At 33.0% G+C, this 11,566-nt stretch overlaps 1 protein-coding gene and 1 long non-coding RNA gene across 3 annotated transcripts in view; one reads left to right on the top strand and one right to left on the bottom strand.

Moving 5' to 3' along the window:
* The window catches only part of hrm (solute carrier family 16 member hermes), a 51,611-nt gene that overhangs the window by 1,092 nt on the left and 38,953 nt on the right, over positions 1–11,566 (top strand). The gene's annotated exons all lie outside the window — the stretch shown is intronic.
* On the bottom strand, positions 5,783–10,741 carry LOC138911911 (uncharacterized). The gene is made up of 3 exons (XR_011417542.1): positions 10,664–10,741; positions 10,336–10,554; positions 5,783–10,257 (listed from the first exon to the last, which is right to left on the bottom strand). It is a non-coding gene; the product is annotated as an uncharacterized lncRNA (long non-coding RNA).

Here is an 11,566-nt window from a genome sequence, read left to right as displayed (position 1 = left end):
AAAATGTGTAAGAGAAGAGTATCTTTAAAATATATAATTTAAAATGTCCTTAGACGGTCGATTTCGGGTCGTATAAATGCAGGTCATGCACCGCGAGAACCCCACCAAAAATTAGTACAATAACTTTATCCGTTTTCCAGCTATAGCTATAAGTCACATAATTGTTTTCATTTTGTACATTGCACACTGGGCCAGAAGGTTAATTTTGTGAATGCAGTTTTTTGAGTTTTTTCTTAAAATATTTAAATTTTCAACGAACTAAAAGTAAAATTTCTTGGAATTTCATATGTTACTAGCTATACCCGGAGCGACTTCGTTCGCCTAAAATAAGTTTATAGTTAGGAAATTAGGTTGTCAGGATTTTATTTCTTATTTGCGCGTTTTGTGTAAACCGCCTTTGTAGAAGATCTTTAAAGAGAGAGAATCAGTAGGCTATCAGTACTAAAAAACGCAAAATTTATTAAGGAAATAAACCTTATTTGACATTTTAAATTATTGTCTATCGTGTCCTATTTTGGCATAATTTGAAATTTTTTTTTGCATATTCTGACCCAATTTTACCTACTTAAAAAAGGATGGGCAGGATAAAGTCAAAAAAGTTAGCAAGGGTACAAAAAATTCTCGATTTTTTTTTGTAGAATGGACGGCTAAAGCCTTAGCCTACCACTAGAAATCCGTTTCAGCACAATCCTATCATCATGCCAAAAAAAGTTGTCTAGCCGATAAACTATTAAAAGTATCAACAAAATATAAACGTAGTCTTATTTAGCAGTATTCTAGAATATTCTATAGTAATTACTATAATTATAATTATAATCTACGCTTAAAAATTTTTTAAAAGAACAATTAAAATTATACATAAACTGAAAATACCTACTTTTTTGATGCTGCAGCTTATTTCGTGCAACAACTTTATGTTCGTTTTATTTGTAAGTTGTTTATTTTTAGAAGGGTTTTCTACTTCTACATTGTTTTGTACATTATTAATAAAGTATTTTAAAATTTCAAAGGATTTAAATACAGTTAAAAAAAAAATTTATAAAAAAATTTAAAAAATTACGCAATTTTTGAAAAGTAAAAAAACTTGTAAAATTGTTAAGCAAATCACAGAATCTGTTGATTTACGATTTAGATTTTTAAAAAATGTAATCCAAAGCTTCGAATGAGTAAATTGAATGGTGTAAATGGTCCCAAAATGCATTTTTTATAACTCTAAGTGAAATAGAACAGAAGAAAATTATTCGAAAAGTTAAAAAAATTAGCACATCAAGTTGAAATATGCTACTTATTACATTTAAGAACAATCTATGCATATTAAAATAGGCTATAAAAGCACGTCTTTCGTCCCATATTCACTTGGAATAATTTTTTTATTCATTAGAGTGCTCACTGACTAATTATAGTTACTATTAAACGCAATTTGCGTGCTTTCAACCCACCTAAAAACTTAGGCTAAGCTAAGTGGCAGTAATAATATAGGTTGGGCATATTCTGAGGTTCGGAAGGTGGAAGATTTTTTTTTCTTTTAAGAATAAATGATTTGAACATTTATCTTTTACATTAAATGAAAGAAATTCTCAAAAAATTTATAAAACTAGGCCTAACAAGAGGGAACGCTATAGTCGGGTTGGTGTCCCGACTATCTAATACCCGTCACTCGGCTAAAGGGAGTGCGAGGGAGATGGATTTATAAAATTTTTTTTATTGGGTATAACTTTTTAATGAATGGCCCGATTTGAAAAATTTCGATAGGTATTTATATACACAACAAAATTGCATTTATACTTCTCGGAAATCGTTAAAGGTGTGGGCGCCAGACACATTTTAAAATCGTTAGTGGGCGTTAGAGGGGGCGTAAAGCCGTAATCGGGACACCAACCCGACTATAGCGTTCTCTCTTGTTTTCATTTAAAAAATCAAATCTCGCGCGAACCTATGTCGTTTGGCAGCGACATAATTTGTCGGCTGAAGGGCGGAATTATGTCACATACTCTTGGGCTTCCTACGCAGCGCAAGTCTGTTTCAGCCAAGGGCACCCCCCCTCTAACGCCCACAATCGCTTTAAACGATTTTAAAAGGTGTCTAGCGCCCACACTTTTAAAGATTTTTAAAATATATATCAATGCAATTTTATAGTGTTAAAAAATACCTAGCGAAATGTAAAAGACATTTTTTTGAAATCGGACCGTTCGTTAAAAAGTTATGTCCGTTCAAAGTAATGAATATCAGATAGTCGACTATAGCGTTCTCTCTTGTTTTTGTATTAACTTAAGGTGTTAATGTAAAAAAAAATTTGGGTTCTCTATAAGTGTGGATAAAGTTGCGCCCATGATTGATAGTAGATTGTTAAAGGGGAAAAATAACCTATTTGTCCAGAGTGGTTTCCCTAATTCGGGTTCAAATTATTTAACCTTTAAGCGAGAGCATAAATACTTAGACGTCATGTTCATTTAAGCATAAACACTCGTAATTGTTTCCAATACGCATCAATTAAAAACTAAATTGGATTGAATTCTTTACAATCGAGTACTTACACTGGTCGGCATAATTATTTTGACAGATTTGAATGTTAACTGTACTAATACGTTGAACTTATAACATAAACTTTTGGCGCCTGCAGAAAGAGCACTTCAATTCCGTTTAAATGACAAAGTTTTCCCCAAAGCAAAATTAATAATAACTGCAAAAAGAAGATTTCAAAATAGTTTTCCTTGTATATTTTATGATTTTTTGAATGGAAAGATCACAGTAAAATTTTGTACGAAAAGGAAGAAAAAGCGGATAAAACAAGGAAAAATTATTTGAAATTTTTTTTTTCAGTTATTATTAGTTTTGCTTGGGGAAAAACTTAACTTAATTTTACCCCAGAAAAACAGTTTAAAATTCGACTTTTACAAAATTTTTAACTTTTCAAAATGTGCTTAATGTGTCATTTAAACGGAATTGCTCAAAATATGAGTACAGTTAACATTAAAGTCTGTCAAAATAATTATTTCGACTAGTGTACATTGGAACATTCAGAACATGTGTTCGAGAAATTAACTCTCATTGCTCTGTCTCGAGCTTGTTGTCAGTTATAATAAGAACACTCACTGTCACGCTGCGAAACTACATTTTAAGTATTCATACGTGTTTAGATTGGGAAAAAATTAACTTTGGTAAAGATTTTTTCCATAGGCTGGAATGAGACATTAAAATTTTAGCTTCAATTTATTTAATCTATTTTGCCTTTTGGGAGTTCAAATAAGTTCGTGCGAGACAGCAATACCATGAATTCGCCGCATAATTTTTAAGAACCTTTCAGAGTACTCTGCGATGATTATAATAGACTGTATCACCCAATATATACCACCGAATTACTGCCTATCTTTAAATCAATAACACTATCCTACTAACGCGGTTATTCCACTATTCATTAGAGGAATTTTTTCTCAGCCTTTACGATTTTACGTAGGTGCGAGCAAGGCAGATATATGCAATGAGCAAACAATGAGCAAAATTGTAAAAACCGATGGGCACTTTTGGGTTTTTTTGGTATTTTAAAACGCTTTAATACGGTACTAACTGGACCGATGAGCAATGAACAAAACTGAATCTAAAAAGTACAATTTTGATCATTCATTAGAGCTACTGTGAAATGGAATCAATAATACAAATTTATTTGATTCTTTTTGGTTGAATTGTCAAACTTTTTGCGACTATACGGTGCTATAAACCAAGGACCGTAACTGTTATAAGTTTTATTTTAAAAATCACACTTTAACAGTTATTTTCTGATTTGTAAAGTAAAACTCAAAGAATAACTGTTATTTTTTGAGTTTTATAATAAAAGTTGGCAAATAACAGTTATTCGTCGTGATCAAAAATAAAACTCAAACTTGATTTATGGTGATTTTGTGGGTACAAAAAATTTTTAAAAAATATAGGTATAAAATATGCTCGGTTGCCTTTTTTAACAAATTTTTAGTAAGTTATATAAATCACGGGTATCATGTTTTTTTGAATTATTTCATTTTTTCAAAAATGTCAAGGGAATAACTGTTATTCATAAAATTCAACCAATAACAGTTATTTTTTGAGTTTTATTATAAAAATAAAAATCATTACGAATTTGTAAACTACAATGGCTAATAAAAATTGTGGTGTATTTAAAAAAATTGTATGACCCTTCTAAGTGCATGATTTTTATACCCTTGTAGAGGGTATTATAATTTCAGTCAGATGTTTGCAACGCAGTGAAGGAGACGTTTCCGACCACATAAAGTATATATATTCTTGATCAGCACCAATAGCCGAGTCCATCTAGCCATGTCCGTCTGTCCGTCTGTCCGTTTCTATGCGAACTAGTCTCTCAGTTTTAAAGCTATCGCGATGAAACTTTCCCGAAAGTCTTCTTTCTATTGCAGGTAGTACATATGTCGGAGCGAGCCGGATCGGACCACTATATCTTAAGGCTCCCATAGGAGAATATTCAAACAAATATAAGAAAATTCATTGTATTTCTGTAGGAAGTAGGCGTTTTGATTCTTGACTACTTAAAAACAAAATTTAAATAAATTGAAACGCTGAATCTGGAATCCCTGGAACTGACCGAGTAAGCATTCTTTAATCTACAAGGGTATATAAGCTTCGGCTGGCCGAAGGTAGCTTCCCTTCTTGTTTTTGTATGACAAATTTACAATAACAGTTTTTTTCGGTCCCTGCTATAAACAATTAATAACAATACAAAAATTATTTTAGGGGCCTAATTACTCCGTTGCCAACTAAAAACAAGAAGGGAAGCTAGCTTCGGCCAGCCGAAGCTTATATACCCTTCCAGATCATTCCCATTAACTTACAAATAGCAAAAATGTTCAATTTCGTATTGTTTTGACATAAATTTTTTTATCCTTCCCTATGGCAGGTATTTAATAAAGTCATCCGATTGTTGTTAAATTCCGAAATTCGAAATTCCGAAATATTAAATAAAAATCATATCCTAGAGTAGAAGAGAATACAATAAAAATCAACGGAGCTATAATTTGTTTCCAATTAATTTCCCATTAATTTTTCGATCTTTCCTATGGCAGCTATATGATATAGTCGTCCGATTTTGATCAAATTAAAATTAAATTTCGGAAATATTTAAAAACAGTCATATCCTAGAGTAGAAAAGAATACAATAAAAACCAAGGAAGCTAGAATTTATTTCCTATTACTTTTCCATTAATTTTCCGATCCTTCCTATGGCAGCTATATGATGTAGTCGTCCGATTTTTTAAATATTTAATTAGAAATTCAGAAATATTTAAAAAACAAGAAAGGAAGCTACCTTCGGCCAGCCGAAGCTTATATACCCTTGTAGATAAAAAAATGCTCACTCGGTGCAGTTCCAGGGATTCCAGATTCAGCGTTTCTATTTATTTAAATTTTGTTTTTAGGTAGTCAAGAATCAAAACGCCTACTTCCTACAAAGTTACAATGAATTTTCTTATATTTGTTTGAATATTCCTATGGGAGCCTTAGGATATAGTGGTCCGATTCGGCTTGCTCCGACATATGTACTACCTGCAATAGAAAGAAGACTTTCGGGAAAGTTTCATCGCGATAGCTTTAAAACTGAGAGACTAGTTCGCATAGAAACGGACAGACGGACAGACGGACATGGCTAGATAGACTCGGCTATTGGTGCTGATCAAGAATATATATACTTTATGTGGTCGGAAACGTCTCCTTCACTGCGTTGCAAACATCTGAGTGAAATTATAATACCCTCTACAAGGGTATAATAACATCCCCAAAAGTAGAAGGCAATATTTCAAAAAACACCGAAGCTAGAATTTTTTAAAGTTTTCTTTTCGGAAACGTATCCTCTCGTATAACAAGAAAGGAAGCTAGCTTCGGCAAGCCGAAGCTTATATACCCTTGCAGATCATTCTATTAATTTACAAATCGCAAATATGTTAAAATTCCTATTATTTCACATTAATATTTCGATCGTTTCTATGACAGCTATATGGTATAGTAGTTCGATCTTTTTATACCCTTGCAGAGGGTATTATGATTTCAGTCAGAAGTTTGCAACGCAGCACACTGGGCCAGAAAGTTAATTTTTTGGCCAAAAATCTGTAATTTCTTTCCTAGGACAGTTAAAAGGATGCAGTTTTTTGCGTTTTTTTCTTAAAAGATTGAACTTTCCAACGAACTAAAAGTAAAATTTCTTGGAATTTTATATGATATAGATAATCCAGACCAAAGTCGCAAAATTTTACGTACTTTTCGGTTTTTTATTTTTAAAAAAATAACTAGAAGACGCACTTCTTCCATTTTCGAAAACAATAAAGTATGAGATAAAACAAACTAAAAAAAGTTAACATCACTAAAAAATATTATGTCATTTAAGATTTGTGAACCGTTAAAAAGTGCAACTTTCGGAGGCTCCCACATCAACGTTTATCAAACAATCGATTTAAAAAAAATTTCTATTTTTTTGTTCTTGTTACCTTTTAAGTTTTATATAATCAAATTATGTAAAAAAAATTGTTTAAAAATATTGTTTTTTGATTTGTTTAATGTTAATTTGACATATTCTGAAGTCATCACAAAAGTATGCTAAATTTTTATTTAGCATATCGATTTATTCATAATCGATTAGTGTACGTAAAAAGTAGATTTTAGATGTTAGTCACACTAAAATCAAATTTTTGAGCGCAAAATGTTCACCAAAACCTGAAGAAATAAAGTATGGCATACTCTTGGGCTCTCTTAGCTAAGCTCTTCAAAATAGCTCGACTTCGAGTTAAGCCTTCAATTAAAACTTAAATTACCGAAAACTAAGGCAAAACCGCATCGAGTCGGTGGGCTACGCTTTTAGTAAATTGATCAACGAATTTTTTTTTGAAGGAATGAACTAATTTGGGGATGGCACTCGAAGGCACTCGAAAAGCAAAGTACTCATTTGCTGAAAAAAATCGTAAAAATTAACAATTACATTTATTTTAGCAAACAAGTAAGACATACGAGCTATATTATATTTTTTACTTGTTGAAAATAATCCCTTCTGCAAGTTTCGGAAAGAAGTCGAACAGCAACATCAGCATCTTTGACTTCTAAATTTTTTTTCATTTCCATCAATATTTTATGAATTTTTCACTTTGAAAATATGGTAAAAGAAAACTACTTGCCCGAATTCTTTGAAACTTTGGCATAAATTAGTTTAATGTATTATAAAAAGGATTCCAAACTCAATTTGGTCATTTTCTTAAAAAAGAAAAACGTATTTTTGGCCAAAAATCTGATCGGCTGGCCCAGTGTGCGCAGTGAAGGAGACGTTTCCGACCCCATAAAGTATATACAGTGGTGGCCACAAGTTAAGCACACCATGCTCGCACCATTTTATTTCCTCTATATCTTCGTTACCGTTAGAGTTTTCGGCTTTCTGTTTTCACCCACCCTCGTGTTATAAATAGAACAACTTCCACTGTAAATATCATCGCATTCGCATTTACCATTCACATATGGCAATCATTTTAGTGGATCAACCTGCAAAATGAGCTGGACACAAGTTTAGCACACTTCTGATTATTTTCCTCAACTTTTTACTTCGTATTCTGGTTAGTCAACCAAAATTGTCAAAATATCCTGTTTTTAGGCAGGATAAGTGTCTAAACGGATCCTCATCAATTTTATTTACGTGTTATCTTTAAAATTAAACAATTAAAAGATAATGCGGTCGAAAACATTGAGCTGGGACCTGATAAATGGTGATAAATAGACTCCCCATTTCATGGCATTTCAGCAGATCCTGATTTTCAAGTCCTTATAAAAGGTCCTGGACTCTCTCAACCCACTTTTTTTGTAGCTCATAAACGGCCAAAAAAAATGAGGTATATATCATAAAGATCGGTCAACTACTTCCTGAGCAATTCACCAAAACTGTCAAAATATCCTGTTTTTAGGCAGGATAAGTGTCTAAATGGATCCTCATCAATTTTATTTACGTGTTATCCTTAAAATTAAACAATTAAAAGATAATGCGGTCGGAAACATTGAGCTGGGACCTGATAAATAGTGATAAATAGACTCCCCATTTCATGGCATTTCAGCAGATCCTGATTTTCAAGTCCTTATAAAAGGTCCTGGACTCTCTCAACCCACTTTTTTGTAGCTCATAATAGGCCAAAAAAAATGAGGTATATATCATAAAGATCGGTCAACTACTTCCTGAGCAATTCACTACAACACTTCCATATTTATATTAAAGTCTCGAGAGTATGGAATTTTGTATGAAATTCGTGCTTTAAGTCAAAGCAGTTATGACTTTAATATAAATATGGAAGTGTTGTAGTGAATTGCTCAGGAAGTAGTTGAACGATCTTTATGATATATACCTCATTTTTTTTGGCCTATTATGAGCTACAAAAAAGTGGGTTGAGAGAGTCCAGGACCTTTTATAAGGACTTGAAAATCAGGATCTGCTGAAATGCCATGAAATGGGGAGTCTATTTATCACCATTTATCAGGTCCCAGCTCAATGTTTTCGACCGCATTATCTTTTAATTGTTTAATTTTAAGGATAACACGTAAATAAAATTGATGAGGATCCATTTAGACACTTATCCTGCCTAAAAACAGGATATTTTGACAGTTTTGGTGAATTGCTCAGGAAGTAGTTGACCGATCTTTATGATATATACCTCATTTTTTTTGGCCGTTTATGAGCTACAAAAAAAGTGGGTTGACAGAGTCCAGGACCTTTTATAAGGACTTGAAAATCAGGATCTGCTGAAATGCCATGAAATGGGGAGTCTATTTATCACCATTTATCAGGTCCCAGCTCAATGTTTTCGACCGCATTATCTTTTAATTGTTTAATTTTAAGGATAACACGTAAATAAAATTGATGAGGATCCATTTGGACACTTATCCTGCCTAAAAACAGGATATTTTGACAGTTTTGGTGAATTGCTCAGGAAGTAGTTGACCGATCTTTATGATATATACCTCATTTTTTTTGGCCGTTTATGAGCTACAAAAAAAGTGGGTTGACAGAGTCCAGGACCTTTTATAAGGACTTGAAAATCAGGATCTGCTGAAATGCCATGAAATGGGGAGTCTATTTATCACCATTTATCAGGTCCCAGCTCAATGTTTTCGACCGCATTATCTTTTAATTGTTTAATTTTAAGGATAACACGTAAATAAAATTGATGAGGATCCATTTGGACACTTATCCTGCCTAAAAACAGGATATTTTGACAGTTTTGGTGAATTGCTCAGGAAGTAGTTGACCGATCTTTATGATATATACCTCATTTTTTTTGGCCGTTTATGAGCTACAAAAAAAGTGGGTTGAGAGAGTCCAGGACCTTTTATAAGGACTTGAAAATCAGGATCTGCTGAAATGCCATGAAATGGGGAGTCTATTTATCACCATTTATCAGGTCCCAGCTCAATGTTTTCGACCGCATTATCTTTTAATTGTTTAATTTTAAGGATAACACGTAAATAAAATTGATGAGGATCCATTTGGACACTTATCCTGCCTAAAAACAGGATATTTTGAAAGTTTTGGTTTTATATGTTCCAGGGTCCTTGTGATGCATCTATAAACATCGTTTCTTCAATTTCTTACCTTATTTAGGTTGACTAACCAGAATACGAAGTAAAAAGTTGAGGAAAATAATCAGAAGTGTGAAAAGGATATGAATTTCCTAAAGTGTGCTAAACTTGTGTCCAGCTCATTTTGCAGGTTGATCCACTAAAATGATTGCCATATGTGAATGGTAAATGCGAATGCGATGATATTTACAGTGGAAGTTGTTCTATTTATAGCACGAGGGTGGGTGAAAACAGAAAGCCGAAAACTCTAACGGTAACGAAGATATAGAGGAAATAAAATGGTGCGAGCATGGTGTGCTTAACTTGTGGCCACCACTGTATATACTTTATGGGGTCGGAAACGTCTCCTTCACTGCGTTGCAAACATCTGACTGAAATCATAATACCCTCTGCAAGGGTATAAAGATTCATTTTGAGAATTATGCTCGACTTAATCTTAATTCAATTAAGTACTTCATTTAAACTGGATGAAGAAATGGAAATGACCAAAGAAGCCAGATTTGGTAAGTTTGGTGTCATTTCCTCGTCGATTGAATCAAAAATATCCTTTTTGTGGAAGTTGTCGCAGAGACCCACAGTCCGCGCTAAAAGTCCGGTGAAATCAATTTCTTGGCGATCCAACAAATTCATTTCGTCCATTATTTTTTCGGCTCGGTCCTAAGATATTAAATACAAAACATGTTTATTATTAATGGTTTCTTATTAGTTTTAATTTATTTATCAATAGAAACTTACCCGCAAATGGCGCTTCGGTGCAGCGTTTCCTATACCGCCGTTCTGAAATAAGAGTGCGATTTCTCTTGATTTTTCGTATTCCGCATCAATGAGGCATTTCACAAATTTGAACGTATGCCCTTTTGCATGTATTTTCTTCCCTAAGCTTAGATTATAGGCTTCAATCGAGCTGGTCGTCCTTGTGTTCCTCTTAAAAACTGAAATGCGTTCTGTTCCCTCCTGGACAATAAGTACAAAACAAGAAATTATTGTATGAAATCTAATTATTTTTAGCAAAAATGGTCATGTATATATATAGGGTGTTCAATTGCGTTGCAAAAGTGTTAACTTTGTAAGTTTGCCAGACGAGAATTGTGAACGCCTAATATTTTAAAATATCGTTGCAAGAAATTGACGTTCAATAAAAAGCCAACTTTTAAATTGTTGTATTGCCTAAAGTATTCGTAAATATATTAAAAATGTAGAGCTGTGAATGAAAAGAAGGCTTTGTAATTTGCTGTCATTCAAAATAATATGTATGTCTACATAACACAACCCAAAATGCCACGTAAAAGTGTTAAGGATGTAATGATTGAATGGATCATAAACAATGCAGTGCTTGATATCGAAATGACTGAAGGTATAGGTAAAAGCGCTACACATTATTGGCGTAAATTAATTTAAACCATTATAGATGCTAGTCCGAGGGATCAAGTGGATAAAGAAATTGATGAAATAATGGAGACCCTTAGTTATGATATGAGTATTATTCAGTCGTTTCGTCGAGGATACTTTTTTCGGATTAAAAAATCCCACACACAAAAAAATTTGCTTGGTAAAATTGACCAACAAAGATAGTTACGTAACTATTAAAATAGTTACGTGTATTTTGTTTTTGCTTTGGGTTTGTGTCTTTGCTAATTGTGTGTATTTTGTTGTTGTGAAATGACTATTTACTTAGTAGAATTGACAATTTTGCTGGTTGGGGCCTGTTTGACAATTATTACAGTTGATTTTACTAAGTTTTTTTTTTGTGTGCATGATTGGCGAAATAACATTCTGACCACTTTTAGTGATGTACGTTTTAAGCAAATGTTAAGGGTGTCCAAAGATCAGTTTTTAATGTTGTTGGATCTAATAAGAAACGACGAAATATTTCAATCGACTGGAACCAAAATGCAATATCCTACAGACTTGCAACTAGCAATAGTTTTATTTCGATTGGGCTCATCAGGGAACAGCGCATCCGTAA

Source organism: Drosophila takahashii, chromosome 2L, assembly GCF_030179915.1.
Source record: "Drosophila takahashii strain IR98-3 E-12201 chromosome 2L, DtakHiC1v2, whole genome shotgun sequence".
Taxonomy (NCBI): Eukaryota; Metazoa; Arthropoda; class Insecta; order Diptera; family Drosophilidae; genus Drosophila; species Drosophila takahashii.
The sequence above is the reverse complement of the archived record's forward strand: the minus strand, read 5'-3'. Positions and strand labels throughout refer to the sequence as shown.